The sequence below is a fragment of the Acomys minous genome, assembly GCF_964271855.1.
Source record: "Acomys minous genome assembly, chromosome: 9".
In the NCBI taxonomy this organism is placed as follows: domain Eukaryota; kingdom Metazoa; phylum Chordata; class Mammalia; order Rodentia; family Muridae; genus Acomys; species Acomys minous.
In genome coordinates, this window is record NC_140490.1 from 120,808,409 (window position 1) to 120,836,377 (window position 27,969).

Consider the following 27,969-nt stretch of genomic DNA (forward strand, 5'->3'; position numbering starts at 1 on the left):
GTGCCCTGGTGGATGCATAAAAGCCTTGCTTACCTCCACTTCCGCCACACTTGCAGTAGTCATGTAGCCTGGTGGCCAGGTTTCAGGCTAACACTTCCTGTTCCCTTATAAAGGACAGGCCCAGCTACCTCCTGGGATTATTCTAGGAGCAATTGAAGCAGTCCCAGTCAGTGATGTGAACTCACGCAGAAAACACCTACCCACCTCCCCAAGTTTTATAGCCTTTATTACCCTGAATAAAGAGAGCTGTTTCACTGAAAATCAGCACGGAGAAGGATTCCCTACCACAGCCACACTCGCCGCATACAGAGGTCATGCTTCCCTACCCAGCCAACATCTATGCACAACAGTGCCTGGATGTCCTAAGGCCAGAAGCAGAACCTGGAATGGCAGTAAAAGCCACTGCATAATATTTCATAAAAATGTAAGTGACCGAGGAAGCGGGTCATTTGGCAAAATACTTGCTGTGCAAGACAAGGATATAAGTTTTTGTTCCCAGTTCGCGACTGGAAATTCCAGATGGGGTAGCTTGATTCTGCAATCCCAGGTCTGTGGAGCTGCAGACGTGAAGTTCCTTAGGGCTTGCTGAATTAGTGAGTGAGCACATCTCAAAAAATAAGGTGGGGGCGTTTGAGGAAGACACCTAATGTCAACCTCTGGCCTCTCTATTTATGCACCCACATGCTTGTATGCCTGTGTATGCACACACAAATGCAGATGAACATACTCAAGTGTATATACATATAGTCTAAGTCTCCTATAACTTTGTGGGAAAATACTACTAGAAGTTAAAATGTAGCTAATGTCGATTTATTAAATAATTTTTGGATGTGCTCTAGCTATCAGGCATAATGAGAAAGACTGAGATTATAACAGCAAACAAGGAAATAACAATTTACACCCATAATCCCTGTTTGTTTGTCATTCACAGACACTTTGAAAGGAACTCATTGCTTTACAAAGGTCAGGCATGCATGTGGGATCCAGTCACCATATTCTCCTGGCTAACTGAGAAAATCTGTTCTGTGGGTTCAAACTATTTTATAAAATGTCACACCATCTAATATATGTAAATGTTTCCAAAGAATACTGTGTGAAACAAGAGAGCTACAGCCTTCGTTCCTAAGGGGAATGGCCGACCCTGATTCGCCAGGCCTCTGTGAAAGGACGGATCCAGGGTTCAGGATTTCTTAGGTCCTTTTTAACTTCTCTAAGTAGGAGGCAGTAAATCATCCTCAAGTTAAATAATCTATTATTGAGAAAGGCAGAAGGACAGGGTCCGCCTGGGTGACAGGGGAGGCACACACAGAAGGAGAAAAATCGGCCTCTGTTTCCCTACTTTACAGAAACGTCCAAATGCTGAAATTGATATCTGAAATGAAAAGGCATCTCAAAGCAACGCATCGTACCGCAAATAGGCTGACAGACCTCAAGTTCAGTGGAATTACAAACCCTGAGTAGTATCTGCTTCAAGGCTCCTGAGATAAACTGTCCCTGAATATAAAAATGTAGGGACGTTCCTGACTGTAAAATATAATCCTGAACAAATTAAGAAAAGATCTGAGTGGAGGTGGGACCTAGGAGGATGTCAGGACTTCAACCGGTCACTGTTATTTACAATCGTCCTTCCTTTCAGTTTGCTCTTGTAAGGGATCAACAGAGCTTCACCAGTGAAACAGGGTCTTCCCTTAGTTACACTGAACCATCATGTGAGGTTTCACTGTTCCTAAAGACAACTTACTTCCCCTTGACATATCAAAAACGAGGGTAGCAGTAGTTGCTCCTTCATTAAATGCTACTGAGGCTTCAGTTAGTTACAGCATGAGAGGCACTCCCTAGATTGTGTTACTACTACGACCAAGACAGCACAGCTCTGTAGTGTGAATGTGGAGAACGGATTATTTCACAAGACAACTAGTTATGCCCAAAGAGTTAAAACTTTTGTGTTTTCCTTTCTTCAAGTGAGGGTTTACAGACCTTAACTTTATTAAGCATTCTTTTTTAGTTTTCATGAAAATTGAAGATTTGGGGTTTCAGACAATACTTCTGGAAGACAAGTGTGACTCTGCCCACTTATATCCATTTACATTGAAACTCTGGTTGCTTATATATCTTTGTCATATTTGATTAAATTCTTTACTTAAACAAGTCATAAAATCTTAATCTTTTCAGGAGCTTCTACTGAGCCTAAACTTAGATCACAAGTAAATATGTTTCAATCATCCTAAAGGGAAAAGGGAAGATAATCCATTTTGCACAGTGGATTTTACAACTGTAACTGAATTAGTATTTACTGAAAAGGACAAGCAATTTACATGTAGTGGCTATTTTGTTTGTTTGTTCTTGGCACAGTGTCACAGTAGATTCATTCTCATGCATGTAAAAACAACATTAGCAATGCTGCTTCGAGTGCACTGAGCAGAAGTTGTTTCATTCTTTTTATTTCTAGTTTATTCTGAAGACATGTAAATGTTGCTTGTAATTTTCCTTTCTGTACTAACTGATATCAAGTAATTCTCTAAGAAAATATAGACCTGTATATTTTCTAACTTCTCTTGCAATTAAAGTAAACATTCTTTAAGAAAGGATAAGATGCCAGCCATGGTGGTGCACACCGTTAATCACAGCACTCAGGAGGCAGAGGCAGGCGGATTGCTGTGAGTTCGAGGCCAGCCTGGTCAGCCAAGGCTACACAGAGAAACACTTTCTCAAAAAAAAAAAAAAAAAAAAAAAAAAAAAGAAAGAAAGAAAGAAAAGAAAAGAAACTGCAAGTGTGATAAACGTCATATCTACAAGCAGCACTGCTTGCAGCGCAGGTTATTATCACAAGAAATGCTTTCCAATTCAACTATGTCTTTTTGAACAATTTTATGACATTTGCCAACCTGGTAACTGATGTAACCATGTGTATTTATATGTTTTATAGTCAACAAATAATCATGAGTATTTTGATGCTGTCATTATGGCAACTGAAGTTTCTTACACTTCACTGATACACATTATAGATAATAAACTATAAAGAAATAAAACTAAATTTGAGTACTAGAAATATAGAAAAGTTCTTATTATAAAACATCATGGCAGTAAGTCAAAGCATAACCAGAAAATGATTAGTTTATGCTAGAAAACAAGCTAATAGTCTTGTATTTAAATTTTTTCTTAATCAAGCTGGTGTTGGTCAGGAAGTTTTATCCCTATTGACTAGCATTTATAGTGCTAAAACGTGCTAATTATGCTGCTGGAGGAGAAAGTTCATCATCAGTCTTAATCAGGTGAGAAAACTGTAAGGTATAGTGATGACCTTCCTGCCACTGGCATGGTGTGCCTACTGATGCAGTAGTGCTGCAAATGTCATGAGAATAAACAACCACTTCCTGATGGGATTTAAGGTGCACTCCACAAGATAGAACCCATGCCTGTCACAGTTACCAGAGCTGAGAACTTGTGGCTAGGCAGGCCACAGGCACGGAGGAAGGACCAACTGCTATCACTCTGCTAATGAGACAAAGTGTAGAACTGATTCCTAATGGTTTCTTATTACACCCTTAGAGTAGTGTACTGTTTAAAACTCCATTAGTGAAGCTTCTGTTTGCAGTAGATGACAATGAACATAGTGGCCTACCACTAGTCAAGGTGCAGAAATGCATGACTACAAAACGGCCATCCCTAAATGGAACACCTGTGCTACACATGCTGTACCCAGGGTGTGAGAATCATTGCAGAACAGGAGGAAGGTTTATTACAACAGCCACAGTCTTCATATGTGTGGGGAATGATACCAGAAAATGGTGGTTTCCAGACACCACAGTATAGTTGCACATGTGAACTTACGGCAGTTACGATAGTTACATACAAAGATCTATGGAAGCTCAATCTACATTTAGAAAAAAGAAGTCCAAGCATGGAAAGGCACATGGACATGAAGGTCCACTCTGAGTTGAGGAGCTGTTAGCAAGAGAGATTTAGATTTCTTTAAAGGTCTGGTAGGCCTAACACTGTCCGGTAGATGGCCACATACCAAAGAGTACACAGTGAGTTCTCATGAAGCTCCGTGGGTTAAAAATTGATAGGGACAGAACTTGGGTGGGAATGGAATGAGTGTGGGAGGAGATGATGAAAGGGAATGACATGCTCAGAACACAATGGATGAATTTATGGTTTTTAAATATAAATTAAAATTGGAGAAATCTTATAAAACTCTTAATAATAAGAAAGATAAACACATAGAACTATTTTAAAGTAATGGTAAATTAATTTTTAGAAATTGATACTTCCAAATACACACGAAATAGTATTTCTTCACAGTTACAAATTCCGTATTTGCTTCTCTGGAGGCGGTAAGTCACTTATAAACAAAGCTGGAAAATTATGCTACTTGGGGCACAAGATGCTCAGTGAGTGAAACATTGCCGTCCAAGCCAGAGGACCTCAGTTCAAACCCCAGAGTCTACCTAAAAGTAAAAGGGAAGAACAAACTCCTCAGAATTACCTGCATGTGTATACGGTGGCACGTGTACCCACACACACATATCATTTGCACACAACAATAATGTGAAAGTATTAAAAGAGTAATCTGCTAAGTGGTGCCCTCTATGGAAAGATTCTATCATCTATCTATCCATCTATCCACCTATGCACTGATGTATACACACACACACACACACACACACACACACACATATATATATAACAGAGAAATATGCATTCAATAAATCTTATAAAAAGTAAGTAACAGATATTCTGGAAAAGTACAATGTGTGTAAATAGGCAATGTTTGGCTATACCTTACTGCAGTACTCAAATGTAATAAATTAATTCATCAATGAAATTACTAATTTGTAATATGCAAATATTTATTCAGTGTCTTTTTAACCAAACCTTTAGATACTATGATGAAGTGTCCAGCTACAATCCTAGCTTTCATATAAATACTCATATATACATGTAATCAACATGCTTATATGTATCTAATTTCTCCATGTAATACTTAACTATACGTTTTCTGAGCTATGAGTCAAGTAGCAAATTGTCAATGCTGACCCTGAATTATTTTCTGTTCTAGATCTGCATTTCTTAAATCTTATAAACCAATGTGGTCTAAGAAATAGCAAATGGCTGCCATTCTAGGAAAAAATATCTGGCAAATTTTTTTGTGTGTGGAGAATGTGCATATCAGCACTGCTTTTCTATAAAATTAATCAACATTATTTACTTAAGACAGATAAAAACTTCTTAGAAGTTAGTGGCATTTTCATCATCAAGCCTCATGGCACCAGATGACTTATCTGAAGAAATACATCTGGAATGCACTCAGTGACATTTTCTTGAAATGTTACTTTAAAAAACATAAAGGGTAGAATTAACTATGATAAAAAATAACACAGTGAATGTAGCCATTAAAATCCAAATAACTAAAAGCAAGGGAATTCTAGTAACGAGCACTGTTGGGTGCATAGCTGCTTGCAGGAGGAACAGGAAGTAGATAGTGTGAGCCTGTGGCATCCAACACCACCAGATTGCAAGGACCACAATGATAAACAGCACAGTGTTCTCTCTCTCTCACTTGCCTTCTGATGGAGACATGTAACATGGGCATCAACTAAAAGTGCTCCATATGCTCAACAATGGGATGATTTGAGCAACCAAATGAGGATGTTGCCCAGCAATAAGGTAACCTAATAACTCCACGCTGATATAAGTAAGTGATTGACTATATTGAATACACTTATATGTACAAGTAACTGCAAATGAATATATTTACTCCAAATGTAAAGATGTATGAATTCCCTACTTCTTACATGTGGGCTTTGCATGATTACTTCCTCTAATAAGCCCCTCTAAGAAGTTCTACATGAGGAAGCACACCGAGGCCAGTGATTTTCAGTGATAGAGCTGAAAGCTGGTTTCACGATCAACCAAGATGAGCTTCCGTAGGTCCGTCTTGTGGTTACAGGTGCTCTAGATTGGAATTGCACGGGTTTGACGTCTGTGGTTTTCCTTCCACACACCCATGAGAGAAATGTCAAACAAGACGCAATAGTAGAAAGTCTTACAAGACACCTGAGCATTTCTCCTCAAAGCTATCAGGGTCATAAAAGCCAATCAGAGCCTGAGAAATCTTTAGTGGTGGCACACCTAAAGAGACACAAAACACACTGCAGCATGGAATCAGAATGGGACCCTCCACCAAAATAAAAGCCTTCAAGTTAAAAAAGGAAAACCTTTATGCACTGCACTTGGCTAACGATGCAGGGATATCAGTTCATGATTCACAGCGCACATGTCATGATAATGCATGGTGTTGGTTCAGGAGCTGCCCTCGGCTTAGAGGATTGTAAATTGTTTTGAAATATCCAAATTATGGCCCATAAATTAGAAATCAAATTCCAAGCTTTTCATCCATCACAGTGAATTTGAGATGACTAATAAATAACTTTGTGGTGGCACATTCATACTGGTGTGATCCATACGTCAGGCACACAGAGGCAATATGAGCGGACGTGTAGGTAACACAAACTGAAACAAAAGAATCTGCTAGAACTCTATAGTGGAGCAGTAGGGAACCCTTCTGTCCAGCGTACAGTGCGCCTCACCAGGTCCTTTCTATTTAACGGGTCAGAAAAAGAAGAAAGGAGATTTTATTTGATGAGTTTCTAATACAAGGCACTATTAATGATGGTTTATGTCAGATTATCATCATCCTTATTAGTCATAGCTCTGGCACATGCACGAGTCTCACTCCACACGTTCCCAAACTCCAGATGTTGACTGAAGAAAACTATGATGCTGATGCTTGAACCCCAATCACAGCTGTTCCAGCTCTGAAGATCTCCCATTATCCATGCCTCCCTATACCTTAGAAAGAACTTATCAAACCTTAGGAACTCCGCTGACTGTGCACATCGTGTGGCTATAGAAGGTCATCTATAATGCTTCAAACAAGTCAGAGAATTCTCTTAGCTGTACTGCATGCAATGAAGAAAGATGAACAAAGATAGAAAACTCCAAGTTAGAGTCTGGCTGTCTGCAAGATCTTAAATGTTTATTTTCTGCAGCTGGAGGGTATTTGTTTCAGCTCAACTCTCTGACTTTCACACTTAACACCTGTCAGAGTTCAGATTCTGGACTCCTTGGATATATGGCCTTGGCTCTGTGCAAAGCTCTTTTCCTCAAGTTTTTATCTACGTATTGAATACATAGTTTACCAAACTTTTTGTTTATGTAGAATATATTAAGTGGAGATAAAAATCTGTGTTTCCAAGGATGACTCTTATCACCAGTAATTTAATCTTTCAAGATAAATTATTTTTATGCTTCCTAAGAAGAGGAGTATATATTTAGTGGTCATTAACATATGTTTTAATTAAATAGAAATCAGTCAGAGTAAATAAAACCTATATTTTTCTTAAAACTCCTGAAAGTGAGCATCTGTATAAAGACCTGTGGTGTATGCAGTTTTTAAAAAAATTAGGAATCACTATTGCCATGACAAATATATTTGCATTGCTTAAGATGTAATCTTGTAAAGTCTCAGAATCATATGCATTTGGAGAAAAATAAATTAATGATATTTTAGTATACTAAGAAAAACACATTCCAGCTTTGTGTCCTCTGTTTTTATAAGCAATTATATTATTATAGTATTTAATTTATCAGAAGTATTTACATGTCACTATCACAGCACTATATCAAATACAAAAATGGGTCAACTTCCTTACTATGACAACTTAATTTGATTTAGACATAATTAAGTTGTGTGATTGAAATATATGGCAGTGACCCATCCAGCTGTGAACTACTAGCCAGGCCAACAGGTCTCCTCTGCCCAAATGTCTCATTTAAAAATATTATTGTCCTAAATATTTCTGACTGCCTTATGAACTTGACATAAGGGAGAGTGAAGCAACTGGCCTTCCTTTATCACACTTCAGCTTTAGGAGTAAGCAATTTTGAAATTCAAGTTGAATGACACTGGAGCCATATTTAATTACTTTCCAACTTAAACTGCCTTTACCACTTCCTCCAGTTCACCATCAAATCACTGCAAATATAACTGACAGCTGACCAGAAAGGGCAAAACCCACGAAACAACAATGTGAGGAACAAGGATTCTTTTCTGGTTTTATTCCTCTTATAGCATACAGGAATGGGAAGAAAAGAGAAGCAATTGAGAAGGAAAACAAAAGCATCCATAAATACAGCACGAAAAAAATTAGAGAGAAAAGTAATGGTGTTGATCCAATTAGGTGAGATAAGAGCAGTAAAATAACCATCCTAGAACGACTGAAGGAATGCCTCTTGGGTGGGCAAATTCAGACTTTTCCTTAATCTCTCTCCACCTCTTCCTTTTCTCCCTCGCTTCCCCTCTCCTTTCTCTTACCCTCTCTCAATTTTCCTCTTCCTGAAGCACACATTCCTGTGAATAGACGGTATTCATTACCCATCTGCATAAAATCTTTGGACTAAAATAAAACGCTGCTCCGTGACTATGGGAGCAAACCTAGAACTCAGTTCTGAGACTCTGAACGCTTCCCTGTGTCGCAGACTGGTTTACCCCCATGGGACAACTCTAAGCATCTATAGTATCCTGCTCCTTAGTGACTGTGCCATTGGAATTCTAGATGTAAACTTAAACCCCTGTATCAGCATCTCTTACTTGCATACAATCAAAGGGCTTTGAATAGAAATCACAGGTTGGATAAATGCGTAAATGCATATAGCATCTACTTTGACACAGGAACATGCAATGAAAATATCCTGTAATTATTTCTGGGAAAAGATGAAACAAATAATATTCAAGTAAATTATTAGGAACTTTATATCACCTTCTTCATATAAGAATGCTTAGTGTAGTACAGGGCTCAAAAATGTATTTCTTTTGTTTGTAAATTAAAAAAAATTATACAAAAATATCCTCAGCCACTACTAATTTTAAGACTGGAGATACATGCCATCAAATAAATTTAGATGTTATTCCCAAAGGCAATGTCAGTAGTACCTATACTATATTCCTTCTCAAATAACTAAGGATTTTTGTTGGTGATTGTTTATTCTGTGTCTATAGAGGAGGAAGTTAATAAATTCTTTCGTTTAAGGTCAATTTACCAAAGAAATAAAGTGGAGTAATTCAATGTGCAAAAGAGTACTAAAACATCCTTGCAATAGCAAAGTAAATACAAACTGAGTATGATCCAGACCAGGAAACAATGCAGAAGACGTGGGCTACCCTGCGGTAAATGTGAGATCAACAGTATGTGGGGAGTGGACATCCATGTGAGGCCGGCTGGTGTAGGGGGTACAGGCTGGTGCAGAAACCTACAGGTTGCAGTCTTAACTAGGGTCAGAGTTGGGAGCTATGTTTTAACCCAGTGTAGAACTGGTGTTCTCGGTTCTTCACAACGGCTGGAACAACACTTTGAGAAGGACAATAGGTTAGCCAGTGACCGGAACATTTTCAGAGTGTGCCCCTGACATGACAGACTTTAATCTAAACAATGAAATTAGTAATGAGCAAGGATGAGTGGCAAAGAATAAAACCAAAGTTACAGACAAGACCTAAACAATATAGTTTAAAACATCTAAGCTGTGAGTAGGGCTCAGCCTGCAGGTGGACAATGGGTTTATATGGTAGTCTACACAGAAGCTGTAGGTTGACAGGTATGAGAATCAGGAAAATTACAGAAGGAAGGAAGGAAGGGAGGGAAGGAGAAAGGGAGGAAAGGAAGGAGGGAGGGAGGGAGAAAGGGAGAGAGGGAGGAAGGGAGAAATGGAAAGGAGGGAGGGAGCAAGGGAGGGAGGGAGGGAGGAAGGAAGGGAAGGAGGGAGGGAGGGAGGGAGGGAGGGAGGGAGGGAAGGTAACACTGAGGGAGTAAGAACACATAATGTGAATACAGTGATGACAAGTGATAATGATGGAGGTGATGTTGGTCCTCATGCTGATGAATAATACAACAACTATGATGTAACGACAGTGACAGTGCATCACAGAAGATTTTCATTGGATAAAAATAACTTTTTTGAGAGTTTCTAGAGAGTTTTCTCTGTGATACTCATTCATGTTTGTAAGTAAACACAGAGGACTAATGCCTGTATGGTTATACTTAGGTACCCAGACCCGGGATTATGTACTAAGATGGAAATCCTAATAAAATTCATAGTTTAGATCACAAACTGTAGTCACTAATAATCTTATGTATTTGTTCTTATTCTCTTATTGCACATTAGAAAGGAAATGAGGAAGAAGGTGAAAGAGGAGGAGGGAAGAGAAAAAGTGAGAGTAAAGAAATGAGGGTTGGCTGAAAAGTAAAATACAATTCCAATCAAATTTGAAGACCTCTCTTATTCACTTTATAATAAAAATGCACATTTCAAGGGTAGTGAGACAGCTGGATTTTGGGAAGGTAATGGAACAAAACCTGTGTGTGCACACAGAACAGAATGAAGGACCAGAAGGCCCAAAATCATCTCCACCACATGATGGCACCAAAGAGCTTTGGAAAGGTTTCCCTTCTGGCCGTCCAGCATGTGATGCACTCACTGTGTTACTTCATTTATCACATGTAATAAGTAAAAGCTACAGAGCATTCCTCATTGCCTAAAAGGGAACTGGGAACCTGACAGTTAAGTTTCCCTGGGTAACAAATCCCAAATGTGATGCATTGATGGATTTCAAATCGATACGAGGTTTAGACAGGGGATAAGAACAGATGGAAAACAACACTATTAAAATATAATACAATTTCCAAGATAATAATATCATGAAGAGGCTGTGGTACACATTTCTATGTTTAAAATATACTTGGATAAATTATTTAAATTAAAATGCAAATTAGAAGGAAGTAACAACATTCCTAAGAAAGACTGACTGACATACTCTAGAGGCAGCAGCTGTTGAGGGAAGGCTCTATTTTTGGCAGTCAACATGCAGATGGCAACCGGTGCATCTCACACCAACCTCACAGTTGCAATGAGAATATTGCTGGAAATAGTAAGGCTGCGGGTTGCATATATAAACAAGGTGCAGAGGCAACTGAGGTAAGTACAAAAAATCCTAAAATGGAGATCTTGTTTTGACAGCTTATCAACCACATGATATTAATGACATCTTTCTTTCAAGTAACATAAAATAAACTGTTATTGTAAACAAGGCATAGAAACACTCGCGTTAGAAAGCTGGTCAGATATGTTGACGGTTGTACCACTAGGAGAAGGTCACTTACAAAAAGGAGAGACATCCTTCTAATTTCCAATTAATACAGAACACATTAAAGGAGCAAGAAACTTAAGAGTAACTTTAATTTAATTTCTGGCTTCCACAATGTTAGTCAGTTACATATTTTGTGTTCATTAACTGTAGTCTAATAATAATAATTTAAAAAAAAGACCAGGCTAAAAAGTAACACTATTTTAAAAATTGAAAAAAAAAAAAAAGGAAAAAAGAAATGAAAAGAAATTAGAAAAGAAGACAAACTAAACCTGAAAAGCGGCTTTGAATAGATGGTTATATTTGTGTAAGATGCATGCATATCCTTATGAACAGCCATTTTAGCAGATTTGAATGAAGTGACAGTGACCCACACAGATAAAGCATCAAACTGTAACAAGAGGATGCTCTCTCCAGCTGCAGTGCAAATATCCATCTGTGTCAGAGGAATGTGGGTCATTATTTCAGTTTTTCAAACAAAGGCCAGGCTGGACCCCTAGCCTGCAATACTTAGGGCGCATGCTGGGTCTTTCTGTGGCTCACCTGGGATAGCAACGCCTGCCCTGCTCTGTTCCTCCCTTCTCATACACACGCAGATTGTCAGCCCTTTTGTTTCTTGATCCAAGTTAAATCTCATTCCATAACAAGAGTCTTTTCCTCCTATTTTCTTCTATCTGAATTTTTTCCAGCCATCTATAGCCATAGTACTTGTACAGTGTAACAGTTCACTTATCCGTTTATCCAAGAATCATTTGTTATGTTCCAATTATACTTTAGAGTCCATGAATGTATATGTATTTTTATTATCAAAGTGTTTGCTAGACTACACACTAAAAGGTACTCTTCCTAATATCACATTATACAGAAAAACATTTCTATAGGTTACTACAGTAATACTGCATCTTACTCTGTTGTTTATTATGGACATTATTAAAAGTGTTTTTAGTTGTGGATAGGCACCTCATAATCAGAACCCATTATGGTTTTCTATAATATTCTTCCTTTGCTGCAAAGTGAAGCTACTTTGGTGTGTGAGAGATATTTTGACACAAGCTACTTATCTGTGGGTTTAAGGGTAATTTTTAGAATGTAGTTTATTCTAGTATGCTAGTCTAATGTCTTAGGGTTTTATTGCTGTGAGAGATGGCATGGCCATGGAAACTTTTATAAATGAAAACATTTAGTTGTGTCTGGCTTACAGTACAGAGGTCTATCTAGTTCATTGTCATCTTTGTGGGAATCCTGGTGGCATGCAGGTGGACATGGTGCTGGAGAAGGAGTCGAGTATTCCCCACCTGGAAAGGCAGGCAGCAGGAAGAGACAATGGCATTGGGCCTGGCTTGACCTTCTGAAACCTCAAAGCCCTCCTGACACACTTCCTCCAACAAGACCACGCCTACTCCAACAAGGCCATACCTCCTAATAATGTCACGCCATTTTCATCCTAACCACCGGGTCTAGTAAAGTGGTAGTACATTTCCTTCTATAATATAGCCCCAGGGTCATTGGCTAGAGCTCCTGAACCTGAGTGAGACTCAGGAAACATCTTGGAAGAGAGAGAAGAAAGTATAAGACCCAGAGGAACAAGAGGTATGCTGTGAGACTGTATCCCGTAGAAACGATGTTCATTTCCTAGAAATCTTAAGGAGCCCTACTGATGAGGCTGAGAATTAGTCATCCATAGGGATAAGACTTTTACAATGCTATCCAACCGAATCATCTACATGCAAGCAACACTGAATGAATCAGCAGATTGCATTTATATATTTATGCATTTATGAATATATGTAACAATAATAATTGATGAAAACAAGGCCATGAATTTGACAGGAAGCAAATGTGGGAACACATGGAAGAGTTGAAGAGAAGAAAGGAAAGAGAGAAATGCTGTAATTATATTTTAATCTAAAAATATGTGTGTATAAAATCTTAAATTAAAATAAAATGTATATGTGTGTTTATGCCTCTCCTCACTGTATGAACAGATAAGGTGATGTTCATATTCCAAAAATATTAGCCTGATTTTTCACATACATCACATGCTTAATTTCTATATCTTGACCATATAAATGGAAATAATTGTAATTGGTAGGCATAAAGAAAAAATGCATTATATAAATAAATTGAGGTCTAGTTTTCAGTACACCTTAAATGCTCTGCAAAGTTCTGGAACAAACTTCATGGACAAATGGCACTCAGGTGTTTCCATTAGAGACCCACTTTGGTAGCCTTCTTGGTAAACTGATTGGAATGAATTGAGGCAGGGAGATCTATTAAGAGCCTGCTCCAGATGTTCAGGTGAGCAATGCTACAAGGAGGGAACACATAGATTCAGGGTTATTACAGATAGAGAAATTTCTTTGATCCTGCCAGAAAAAAAAGGGTGGAAATGTGGAGATATCTGAAATACCTTCTAGGTATTTGACTTAGACAAATGAGTACACAAAATGGCAAATATTCAATGTTTCAAAATTGGAATTATTGTTGCTTGTGTTTTGGTGCAATAGGAATTCCCTGAAGTACAGGTGTAATAGTCCGATGCATATGACGTCACAGGGAAGGTGATTTCACTGTGAAACCGTGTGGTTCTGTGACAAGATAGGGGCGTTAACTTGGAGTCAGTACGCTGAAAAACCAAGTGCAGCAAGAAAATGTAAGAGGCCAAGAAAAAAGCTTGGGAAATGTCATTATTTAAATAAATAATATTATTTAACACAAAGGTAATTAATCAGTCAACTAGTCTAAAAAGCTAGAATGAAGATTTCAGGAGCAGGAAGATGAGGGAAGCACCAGTAGTTTGTTATGTGTACATTTTGATGTTCACATTTGTATTCAATAGTAAAGGGCAGAATATCCTCCTAACTAATCAAAATCATTAGGGATTTATTTCTCTCTCCTAGCAGTAGGTGGAGAGGAAGACGATACTGGTTACGTTTGGTAATTCTTCTAAGGTAAGCTCTATCTGGGCGTCTTTGTCTCTGACTCTCTTTCCCGTCCCTGCCTCATTCTCTCTCTTCTCTTCCTCATTGTAAAATGGTGGCACCAATTGTATCCGGTACTTTTGTGTACAAGGCAGAAAAGGCTTGCATGCGACAAGCAAAGCCATCTGATCTATATATGATCTGCTATAAATCCTGTACCAGAATCCTTGACAGGGGATTGCTGAAAAAGAGGGTGTGAGCAACCTCTGTTACAGCTTCTGACATGGTTTCAACTCTGTATCTGACTTTATTTTTCTTCAAGTTTGTATCTTATCAGTGAATAGTATAAATTTGAGGACTTGACCAGTCTATGTCTATCAGTTTTCTTCATCTATATTTTCCCCTACAAAATGGGATTATCCTTTACAAGATTATGATAGATAATATATTATAGATGTTAGTAAAGCTTTAGCAAAACCTTGCTTTATATATATTGTACACTTCATCAAGTGTTTTCTGAATGAATGAAAAAGTTAAAAAGCCTAATTATTATTGTGTTAGCCAAAACGACAATTATGTAACTAATTGAACTTAAGCCATCAAAACACTAAACTTGCAGCTTTTCCAAACAAGTGGACATGTCAACAGTTGCTGACGTTTATTTTTAGGGACAGACTCTGATGGTTACTTCCAGTGTGAAATTGCAAGTGTGTCAGCTCAGAATCATGTCAATCCCAGTGATAAGCTTTGTTTGGGAGAAGCAACATTATAGAAGCAAGTCTTCAAAGTTCCCTCCTCATTTTCTCAGACCATCCAGCCCATCTTGGCAAAGGCCTCTTTTAACAGATGGACTGAGCACAGAATCCCAAAGGCCTGCCAACACAGATCTGGAAGGAGAGAAAAATGTCAGCCATGCTGCAGCCTTCCCAAGAGAATGTTCTTTTGGAATACCAGTCTTGCTTTACCTACTCTCTTAAAGGGCAGACCTCATGTGTAGTCTACAAAGGATCAGAAGGAAAAGAAGAGAAAGTAAAGGTAGTCACAATGTAAACTTAAGACATAAAGCTGAGAGATAGAGTCTAATGCAATCAGAAGATGTATGATCCTAGTTCACAGTCAGTGCAAGCTCTGTGTGGTAAAGAACAAAACAAACAAACTTCTCACCCCCTGAGGAGATGGTATAGTCTGACATGATTTGGGAAAAGTTGAGAATAGAATTTGGTGACTGCAGGATAAGTCCTGCTTAGGAGTGAGAATTAAAAATGGAGCAGCTTACTAAGTATTAGATCTCCCTATGTCCTTAGTTTTGGTTGAACCTCACGCCACCTCTTCCTCTCTCTTACTTGTTGCTTAAACCTTCCTTTCATCAGTATGTTTCCTTTCAATTTCACACTACAGGTGTTCTACTACCCTCTCTTCCTCTTAACAAACAAGGTTATATAAAAGTGTTTAAAGAATAAATTAGCTTTAATTCATTTTTATTATTACTTTATTGTTGTCATTTTTATTATCAATCTTTTTGTCCATTTTTATTATTTCTTTTGTGTTTTGAAATTATAGTATAAGTAAATCTTTTTCTCTCTTCCATTTCTTCCCCACAAATCCTTCTGTATATGTTTCTTTGCTCTCAGAATTAGTGGTCTCTTTCTCCATTGTTGCTGATATTGTTTTTAACCTTGTATAAAGTTCCACCTAAATACTTTAAATGCTGTTGGTCTACTCAAATATCGAGTATTTTCATTTATTTAATACACACTCATAGATCCATTACTAAGTGTAAGACTGATATCCACTGAGGTGTAAAAGAAGAGCTTATCATTCCAACAAAACTAACATTTTTGTGTCATAGTTTCATAAAATATCCTGGCAATAAAGTTGCAGAATATTTTGGTTGGAGACAGTGTTAGTTATTATTTCATTGAGACAAAACAATTGACAATGATCTTAAAGGGGGGTAAGGCTTATTTTGGCCCACAATTTTAAAGAGATCTCCATCCTTATGGTGCATAGGCATGGAAAAGCAAATGGCTTAGTTTATGGTGCTCGTGAGGTGGTAGTTTGTTCACATAGTCAATAATGGGAACCTGAGAGCTAAACTGAAGCCAGTGACTGGCAGAGCATTCAAGGGAAGGCCCAAGTTACCTGCCTCACTCAGCCAGCGCATATATCTTAAAGAATCCAAAACCTTCAAAATAGTCCTATAAGTTGGGGACAAACATTCAGAATAGAAGTCTGTAGGGCATATTTCAGAGTCATACATCAATAAAGACCTAGAAAGATTCATTGGATGAGATCAATTAAATTTTATCAAAGGAGAGAGAAACATTTAAGGAAGAGAAATGTGTGTGATTCCACGAAGGGGACAGAAACCAAGACAGAACTTAGCAACATGTTGAACTTCTGCTGGGGTGACTGAGGTTCAGGTGTTATGTTCAGGAGTCTAAATTTATGCAGCAGGTGGTGGAGTACTAATGATATATTTTTGAATAGAAAAGCAACAAGGTAAATTTCTCTTATGGCCACCTGGTGAACATTTGGGACTTTGTAGACCCTTAGTCTCTGTTCTCACTAATGATCTACGCTATTAGAGAGCTAAACCCACAGACCATGTACACTTTCATTGTACACAAATGAAAGTGGCTATGCTCAAATAGACAGACATTGATAATGAATTTTGTGTTAGTTTAACATTACAAAAATGTTACTCTTCTTAGAATTTCTGAAATATTTAAAACAGGAAAATTTAATTTTGTTTGTACAGTATACAAAGGAACACAGCTGTCATATTTGGCTCATAAGATATAGTTAGCTACTGTTCATTCTATATTAATTATTATGACCAAATCTCCAGAATATGGTTTTGAAGAAACAAGCCTAGAGTCCATAAAGAGGCATGTCAAAATACTATTTCTACCCCTCATTGGTACTTTAGAAAAATATTTGTCTTCTTTTTCTATTCTGATGTTCATGGATACACTTCAGTTTGTTAATTTAAACAATTTATATTTTTTAGATTTGCACATAAGTTGGTTCCCTAACTTGTTGAACCTTTTCGGTCTAAAGTCTCTTGTGTTCTGTCCTTAATTACCTATTTATATTCTGCTATGTTCCCATCTTGCTTCTTTAGCAAGGTGATCATCCGCTTTCTGAATCATCCATATCAGGAAGATCTCTCCAGCTGCTGTACACAAAGTAAGCCCCAGGGAGAAGGCCTTGAAAAGTAAAAGAAAAATCTGTGAAAAAAACCATGCAACTCAAGCCAGAAATTCCTTGCTATTTACACATAATGTAAGTGAGAATTATTCTTGGGAATTGAAAGAAGGAAAAAAAAAGTCTGTAGCTATTAAACAGCCAATTGTAGAAAAACAAGACACCCAGGGAAATGTAAATCACTTCTGGTTCTGTAATTTGGGTTGAGTTAGTTTCACTTCTACCCATGTTCCCACAATCTGTTTGGCCACAAGGGAAGTAGAAATAATCAAACAGTTTAATTAAGGCCAACGAATTTAGGGTTACCTAAATTGGAATTTCTTGGTAATAGGCAGGCATAGCTTAAAGAAAGGAGTAAAGGTGTTGTTTGCTGAGCATAATTATTTATCCAACCCCCCCCCCTTGACTGATAGCTACTATTCTGTCTCAGTGTGATTCAGAGGAGCTCACATGATGGCTTTTCCAGAGAGACATAGTTTTCAAATAGCTGCAGTAGCTGAGGAAAATCCACACAATGGAAAAAGCCAAAATACAGACCAACTGTCATATGGATAATGAATAAAAATATAGCAAAGCACCCTGTGTAACTGGTGAAAATAGCCACTCCAGTAGGTTTTCCTGAAACATGCTAATATCCATTCTAATAACACTGTCTGTGTATCAGAGTAAAAACGTCTCTGTTACCCATTTCTTTTTCCCTTTATTGAGACAGCACAAACTAAACTGAAACTTAAAATATAAAAATATTGTAATTTTATAATTACATTTTAGTTTATTTCATGGTGACAGAATAGGTAATAGAATTCCTTATATAATAAATTCTCTGCTAAGAGTTGAATATTGATCAGTACAGAAGATGACAGCACTGAGTGCATACTGTATCTGAGTAGCAGATCAGAGACTGTGGATCAGGTGAGTAACCTGGCCATTGGCTCCAAAACACCGAGGCTGGAGTTTCCTGGACAGCAAAGGACAGGCTGGGAGCTGGGGAAACACAACTTCAGGCGCCATCTTCAGCTGTCTCCCAGGTCCAGGAGTAGCACAGAGTCCTGGTCTTGCAGCCTACTGCCTTTCCACAAACTCAAATGCAGATCCCCAGTTCCAGAGCTGCTCTGCTCCAACAATACCTCAGGTTCCTCCTGCTTTTTGAGGAGCTGTATGGAGGAGACCAGCAGGACCTCACTGGAACACAAAGGTGAGAGAAACCCAGCAGGTTCCAGGAATTAACAGCCAATTCCATGGACAACCAGATGGCTAAAGGCCACCATAAGAACACAGTTGACAAAACCCAGGGCAACACGCATCCATCAACCCCCTCCCAAAACACTAGCTATTTTAATGCACCTGAAACACAGGAAAATGACCTTAAAGTTATGCTTATGAAGTACATTGAGCCATTTAAAAGGGAAATGAATAAATCCCTCAAAGAAATACACGGAAATACAATCAAACTAGTGAATGAAATGAATACAATGATTCAAAAACTGAAAATGGAAATGGAATCACTAAACTACACACACACACACACACACACCAAAACAAAAAAAACCAAAACCAAAACCAAACAAACAAACCTGTAGATGGAAAACTTCGAGAACAAGAGCCAAAGAGGTAATCATCACCAACAGAAAACAAGAGATGGAGGAGAGAATTTTGGGAGTAGAAGATACAATTGAACAGATCATACACCTATCAAAGAAAATACTGAATTGAAAATGTTCCTCACACAAAACATCCAGGAAATCTAGGACACTGTGAAAAGATGAAACCTAGAAATAATAGGAATAGACAATGGAGAAGATTTCAGGCTCCACAGACCAGAGAATATTTTCAAGAAAATCATAAAAGAAGATATCCCCAATCTGAAGGGATGCCTTTAAACATACAAGAAGCTTCCTGAACACCAAAGACATTAGATCAGAAAATAAATTCTTCTCACCACATAATAGTCAAAACACCAAATCTACAGAACAAATAAAAATATTAAAAGCATAAAGGAAAAAATGCCATGTACCATATGACGGCAGACCTATCAGAATCACACCTGACTTCCCCATAGAAACTATGAAAGCCATAAAGGCTTGCACAGATGTCATGCAGACACTAATACTAATACACCACAGATATCAGCACAGCCAACTATATACAGCAAAACTATCCATCACCATAGAGGGAGAAAACAAGATATCATATGGAAAAAAAAAACACCCTACAGAAGATACTACAAGCAAAACTCCAAACCGCCAAGGTCAACTACACACAAGAAAACACAGGATATAGATAACTTCACAAATCAAAGCTAAAAGAAGACAAGCACACAAACACATATTACCACCAACACCACAATAAAAGGAACTAACAATTAGCGGTCACTAATATCTATCAACATCAATGGACTCCACTCTCCATTCAAAAGACACAGGCTAACAGAATGGTTGTGTAAGCATGATCCAACATTCTGCTGCATTTAAGAAACACACCTAAGCAACAAAGACACCCTACCTCAGAGTAAAGGGCTGGGCATGTTCTTCCAAGCAAATTGACCCAAGAAGCAAGCTGAAGTAACCATTCTAATACACATTAAGATAGACTTTCAACCATAATTAATCAAATACATAGAGAAGACACTTCATTCTCACCAAAGGGAAAATCTACCAAGAGGATATCTTAATCCTGAACATCTAAGCCCCAAATCCAAAGGCGCATGCTTCTGTAAAAGACACATAATTAAAGCCTGAATCACACATCGATCCCCACACATTAATACTAGAAGAATTCACTCTCAACAATGGATAGATAATCAAAACTGAAACTAAATAGAGAAATAATAAAACTAACAGAGGTCATGAATCAAATGTACCTAGTAGATGTCTACATAATTTTTCACCAAAACACAAAGAATACACTTTCTTCTCGGCACACCAAGAACTTCTCCAAAATTGAACATAAAATTGTCATCTGATATAAGAAAGTTTAATTAACCCATTGTTCTTTATCATATCACCTTGGAATAAAGCTAAACATCATCAAAAACAGAAATAACAAAAGCCTACACACTCATGGAAACTGAACAATTCCCTGCTCAATGACTACTGGGTCAGAGAAGAAATTAAAAGAAAAAAAAAAAGAAATCGAAGACTTCCTAGAGTTCAATGAAAATGAAGGCACAATAGCCCAAAACTTATGGGATGCAATTAAAGTAGTGGTAAGAGAAAAGTTCATAACACTATGCACCTTCACAAAGAAATTGGAGAGGTCCTATTCTAACATCTTAACAGCACACTTGAAAGCTCTAGAACAAATATAAGCAGACACACCAAAGAGGAGTAAATGGCTGGACATAATCAAACTCAAGGCTTAAATCAATAAGTTGGAGACAAATAGAATGATACAAAGAATTTTTCTGAAAAGCTGGTTTTTGAGAAAGTCAACAAGATAGACAAACCCTTAGCAAAACTAACTAAAAGGCAGAGGGGAAGTAACCAAATTAACAAAATCAGAAATCAAGAGGGGACATACCAACAGACACAGAAGAAATAAAAAAAAATTATCTTACTTCAAAAACCTATATTTCATAAAATTAGAAAATCTAAAGAAACTGGATGCTTTTCTTGATAGATTTCACTTACCAAACATAAATAAAGATGAAGTAAACACTTTAAGCAGTCCTATAACCCCAAAGGAAATAGAAGCATTAATCAAAAGCCCTTACAACCAAAAAAGGCCCAGGGATAGATGGTTTTTAGAGCAGAATTCCACCATGCATTCAAAGAACAGCTAATACCAATACTCCTTATGCTATTCTATAAAACAGAAACAGAGTGAGCATTGCCAAACTCATTCTATAAAAACAGTCACCCTGATGCCTAAACCACAGAATGACTCAACAAAGAAAAACAATTTCATACCAATTTCACTCATGAACATTAATGCCAAAATACTCAACAAAATACTCCCAAACAAAATCCAAGAATACAACAATTACATTATCCACCATGATCACATAGGCTTTGTCGTAGGGATGCAGATATGATTCAACATATTAAAATCTATTAATGTAATCTACAGTGTAAACAAACTCAAAGGAAAAAAATCACTTCATCATCACATTAGATTCAGAAAAAGCCTTTGACAAAATCCAACACCCCTTCATGATGACAGTCTGACTGGATGGCTATGTGTAGAAAAATACAAATGGATCCTCCACCGTACAACAGGGAAACCTGCTAAACTATTTTCATAGCAGCTTTATTGAGATAGTCAGAATCTGGAAACAACCTAGATGTTCCTCAACTGAAGAACGGATAATGAAACTGTAGCACATTTACACATGGGGATAATACTAAGCTTTCAAAAGCAAAGAAATCATGAACTTTGCAGGCAAATGGATGGAACTAGGAAAGATCATCCTGAGTGAAGTAGACCCAGAAAGACACCCATGGTGTGTACTGATTTTTAAGTGGATTTTAGCCATATAACACAGGATAAACATACTGCAGATCACAGGCCCAAAGAAGATAAGTAAAAAGGAGGATCTAAGGGAAGAAACTTAAATTTCACTCAAAAGTAGAATAGACAGAGGTAGTGGCTGAAGAGAAGGAACAAAGCAAGAGAAGAAGCACAAAGAGATAAGAGGGTGGAGATCAGACCTGGGGACATCCAGGGCAGCAGGACTGTGGGCAGGAGCTTCTCTGTGACAAGCTGGAGACCTAAATCAGCTTAGGCTCACGAGGGAATCTGAGGGGGACTCCAGCAGATACTCACTGTAGCAGGGGTCGTAGATACGGAAAAGGACACCCTCTAACCAGACAAGTCTTCTAGTAGAGGGAGGGGACCACCTACTCACCCACAAAAGTTTTGACCCAAAACTCACCCTGCCTTCAATATGTGCAGGGACAAAGATAGAGCAAATAGAGCAGCGATTGAGGGAATGCCCAACCAAAGCCTGGCTCAACCCTGTGGAGAGAGCCATCCCTTGACACTTTTAAAGATAAACAGCTATGCTTGCAGACGGGAGGCTAACAGAGTTGCCCTCTGAGGGGTTCCACCCAGCAGCACTTCGAAACAGATGCTACAACTCACAGTCAAACATTGGGCAATGGGTAGGGAGTCTGTGAAAAAGCGGTGGGAAGGAAAAGAGAATGTGGAGGAGAGAGCAGCTCCACCAGAAGACTGACAGAGCCAACTAAGCAGGGCACAGAGGGGCTTGCTGGGATTGAAGCATCACCCAAGGACCATGCATGTACTGAAACCAGGCCCCCTACACAGATGTAGCTGCTGGGCATCTCAGTCTTCATGTGGGTACTCTAGTAAGGGGAATGGGGGCTTTTTCTGACATAGACTCTGTTGCCTGCTTTTCACTCACTTTCCTGTGGCAGGACTGCTTTGTCACCCCATGAGAGTATATGTTCAGTCCTGATGCAGCCTGAGGAGTCGGGGTGGATGGGAGTTGGAGGGGATGGGGCATGAGGAAGAGGGAAGGAGAGTGCGACTGGAGGGATGGGTTATGACCAGGATGTAAAGTGAATAAATAAATAGCTTAAACAAACAAACAAACAAAAATGTTGAGTATTGCACTGATCTACAGGTATAAAAAAAATATGTCATTTAGAGTCACCATATTTCTACGTTCCTTTAGCAGACTAATTGTAGTAAGGTTTTCCATGGAGCTCATGACCACTCTAGTCTCATGTTTTAGTCATTTTTGGCAGTGTCAGGAATGGGCTGCATCTCACAGAATAAGTCTTAAATCCAATTTAAAAAGAAAGGAAAAAAAAGCAGTTGGTTACTCCATAACATTCACCCATGCAGCTTGCAAATAGGTCTCTGTTGTAGGCCGGATGGTTTATAGATGGGTGATATTGATGGCTTAGTTTCTTTACTGTTAGTGTCAAAGTACCTACCAACACCATGAATGCTTGCTAGTAGGTGTGATTAATTTATCCATGCTTAGTCACATATGTAGGTGGTGTCTTCAGAAATACAGCTTTACTGTTAGATTGCAGAAAGTACTCAGTAGCCTAAGCAATAGCCAAAAGTTCTGGGAGGATCTGTGGTACCTATTTGGTGAACAACTCTACAAGATGCAACCCATTTATGGACTCAAAGTTCCACTCCTAACCAAGACATTTTCAATTAGTGCCACTGGGTAATGGAAAAATCAGGGTTTCATTCCAAATGAAGTGTCACTGATAAACATGCTAAGGAGTAGTGAGTCAATACAAAATTAATATGTTTTTTTTTATTGTTTGGTTGGTTTAATTTTGTAGGTTTTTTTTGTCTTAGTTATTTTTCTGTTCTTATTTTGATTTTTTGTTGAGAATGATGAGGCTGGGAGACTCTTCCTGTTTGCTTTTCAAAAAGAAGTTTTGAAAATGAAATCAAGGAACTAAGATGTTAGTCTGGGTTTCTGTATCCAAAATTCCATACAATGTATACTAAAAAACCATCTAATCGGTACCTAATCATCTCAGTGATCCTTCTATAAAACATCTAAATTCATTTATAGGAATTTTGTTCTTATACTGTGCCAAATGCTGAAATGCTTCTTAAAATTAGATTGATGCACCAATGTGTATCAATCACAACATGTAGTACTGTTTTTTTAACATGTTTAATAAAATCTGAGTTTCTGTCCTGGTTTTTCAGTTGCTCTGATTGAATATTCCAACCAAACTTTGGATTTTACATGCTAGGCTTCAATTTTGTAAACACCGCCCCCACACAAAGACACAGAAATGAAATCCTTGAAAATGTAATGAAGACATTAGCATGGGTCCCAATTCAGTTTGAGTAGTGCCTTGTTAAGGACACAACATCCCCACACACAGGCACACAGGCACACATGCAAGTGGGGCGGGAGGTGTTGAACAGTGTGTCACATGTGTCACAGACATATAACGGCTTGTGCGTCTTCCAGTATCCACCAGTCAAGAAGCACACCAGGGATGCCAGCCAAGGGAGACGCATCACATTTTCCTTCTAAGAGTTGGAAAGAGCCAATTCTACTAGTATCTTGATTTCTAACCTTCCGAACTGGGAGGAAATAAATTTCTTTTGTAAACCACCCATCTTGATGTACAATGTTAGAACAGTCCTTGAAATCTGACACAGTGCCCGAAGGTGACATGTCTGACATATAAAATAAATTCACTATGGCCTCAACTTTCTTTTCCAGAGACCTTATTTCACCTTGGAAAGTCAGATTTATGGAACACAGTTTTCTAAACTATGGTATTGTGAACACCAACACTTTGTCGCACAACTTTATTTTAACATTTAAGGAGTGAATGAACAAAATAATCAAACATTTATTGAACGTAAACTTTACTGAATATAAGGCACAAGTCAGAGAGATGTTTTTCTTTGTGTAGCATGGTCAAGGAGAAATATTTATAGAAGTGAAGTTCCAGGGTTATATTTAGAAAAGCTATTTTTATTTTCAGAACCTCATCTTTATAACCCAGTCTATTCTGGGAATAGCAAAATTATTTTCTTTCCATGGGATGAGCATAGCAGAATGCCATAATATCAAGGAGTCGAAATATTTAAGGCACTCTGTTATGTTGACCCTGACTTCAGTTGGGTGCACACGAGGGTAGTAACCATCTGATTTGTTCCTGCCCCACATTCGAGGCTCTCTATTCTAAGTACCTAATTCAAGAAAAGCAGATTACTTGGGAACATCTCAATTGGAACTTTGGAATTCCAGAACTTTTAGCATATGGGATTAATGACAGGTCCTTAGAGTACTGGTACATACTGTCGTGGGAACTGTGTGACTCTTCCAACATCCTGTTTTACTTTTATGTAAATGTGGGTTTCCGCAAATTATACATACCATCCTCACCATAGGCTATTACAATCATATGTACGTGCTCTTGAACTCAGAATTCCCAGATCCTCTAAGTCTCTTTTATATTAGTTCATTATATTAGCAGATATAGCTGGCTTATGCACCAACAGAGGAGTGTTAATGCTGTCTGTAAGAATACTATACATCTCCTCAGAAAGACACTATTGACATTTTGACAAAACCAAAGCAACTGATGGTTGCTAAGGAGAAAAGTCAGTTTCCTTCAGGGATTTGGTTCCTGAGAAGCTGTCTACGTGCCAGTAGATGGCCCTACACCCAAGCATATACAGGTAACGTATGTGCTCAGTGGTATTCACCTAAGCATGTCACAGCAATCTAAAAAGCAACGTATGATATACATGCATACATATATGTTTGTTTTTTATTTTCTTTTTTGTCATTTATTCTCAATTCACAGATTTAGAATTCACCTATGCTGCATACAAAACAACCACATTATAAAATGCTATCATACACAATTATCACTGAGACATATAGGAGAAACGGACTGTTGGGAAATCAAAGCTTCTAGAATTCCAGAGAAAGAAAGGATGAAGAATTGCAGTTCACATTTTACAGAATCCACTACATTGAAATCATTAAGGCATGAAGCCATGTAGTTAATTAGGGAAACACAGGTCACATGTTATCAAAATGACACACTCTGCAGAAACCACTTGTGAAGGACCTTAAAGTCCCACCATCGTTACTTGCAGATATGCTTGCAGAAATGCTTTATGTGATCAAATTTATCAAAAGACTTGTGCAGCTGTTGTCTGGAAGGAGTTTAGGATTCCACCTTGCAAAGCAGCCACTCTGTTACTTGAGAGCTATGTGTGTGGTCATGATATTTCTGGAATCCACAGCCCTCTGAAATGAAATTCCTGTGTTCCTCTTGCCTGCCTCTTACTGTCCTTCCTCAGGACCACGCTGCATGTTCGTCCACTCATTTCACACTGCATCTCCTTACGCCATATTTGAAGAAATGATCATTGTTGTTAAATATACAAGTTTTAAGCACCTTAGCCATATACCATCGTGCTGACTTTTAACCCTGAGCTATAGCCTTTTGAAATATTTTTTAGTGTTGATTTTGAGTTGTGGCAATGGCAAGGTTCCAGCATCAGATTCCGAATACAAGATATACTACAGAAAATGCTGAGTTTTGTTTTACATTTAAATTTCAGACCAAACATATGTATATGGCTTATGGTTACTGATCATGTAAATTTAGTAATGACCAAAAGAAACCACTTTCACAGCCTTTGCTGGCCCTTGTATAGATGTCGAACTTCTCTGATATTTTTCTTTTTTATTTTTAGGGAGATAATAAATTAATTATCTTATGGCTTTCTCTGAAAATCTGAATCTTAAAGACTATATATCTTCAAGTGTGCAGAGGAGAGGAATTAAACCACAGAGAGCTCTGTGCTGTTAATGATAATCTACGGTCACTGGAGCTAAAGCGCTTTCACATGCCCTCTTCACAGCTCTCAGTAATTAGATCCTCTCATTAGAACATAATCCATTCATCACTCTCAATGCACAGATAATGAGATGATTGATGTCTTTGTCATTGGCTACATGATATAGAAAGATTATATATGGCTTTTTAATAATCAGACAGAAAAAGATTGTCTACATATATTTCAGAGTCATGTGCTTCCTATTGTCTTTTGGTATACTTATTTTTCTAAATTGGTATGGAGAATTTGTTTCATTAATCCTCTGGTTAGAGGATATCCATTAGTAAAAATTAATAATATAATTAGGCTTTTAGCTATGAGTTGGGATAATATGACATGATTTAGCAATTTCAAGGTGCTTTTGATTCTTAATATGTTATACAATCTGATACATATACATATATATTACTATAAGGCAATTACATTTATATTGCATATACTTACATGAAAGCTATACAACAATATATTCTATATACACACCTTCCATTTTGTTGATATAATTTACCAAAAAGATTATGAAAAAAATTTAAGCCTATTTTGTGTTATCTATTAATATAATCAATTTTAATTTTGGGCTAAGCCTGTTGTCTCTAATTGTCTTTTTTGAACAGTATGAAAATAGTAAGATACAAGCAGAAGAAAGCTGCATTTGTCTCTAGTCTCCCAATTGAGGATGTTATTAGGATGAGCCCTTTAAAGCTAATGACATGAATTTCCACAACATCCTCTATGAGGCGCCAGTCAAGCCTAACAACAAGGCAGATTAGCAGGTAAACAGGAGCCAAGCTACATCCCTGTGAGTGACAGCTCCAGCCTCGAGAACATCTGATGGCACACTTTCACCCAGGTGCTGGCCATTCCTTCCCCTTCCTTTTAGCTTTGCAGTGGGACTTCAGAACCCCAGCTGGGAAGGTCTGTTTCTTCTGTTGTTAGTTTTCTCCAATTTTCACTTTTTGGCTTTTGTCCTTTCTTAGGTAAAAATGCCAAAGTCAAATTGGAGATGAACGCATCAGTCACCTGTAGCAGGTCCTCTGCTGCTCGCACCTGGACATTGCCTCTGACCTTTTGCAAACACTAGCAATTCTGTGAGACAGAATTGTGTTTTCTTCCGAGGTATCACCTGCCACTTATCATTACGCAGTGAAGCCTGCTTTCTGTACTTGAATTATATACAGCCTAGAACACTTCCCACTTCTGTCAACCATCCCTATTTGCACCTCTTATCTCCTGGATCTCCTGAACCATTTGACCCACTGTAAAGTCCAGTAGTGGGTGTGCATGGAGGTACAGACACACAGCTTTTTTCCTCCTTAG

At 38.0% G+C, this 27,969-nt stretch overlaps 1 protein-coding gene across 5 annotated transcripts in view; it reads right to left on the minus strand.

Moving 5' to 3' along the window:
- The window catches only part of RALYL (RALY RNA binding protein like), a 651,644-nt gene that overhangs the window by 279,544 nt on the left and 344,131 nt on the right, over positions 1–27,969 (minus strand). The window lies entirely within an intron of this gene.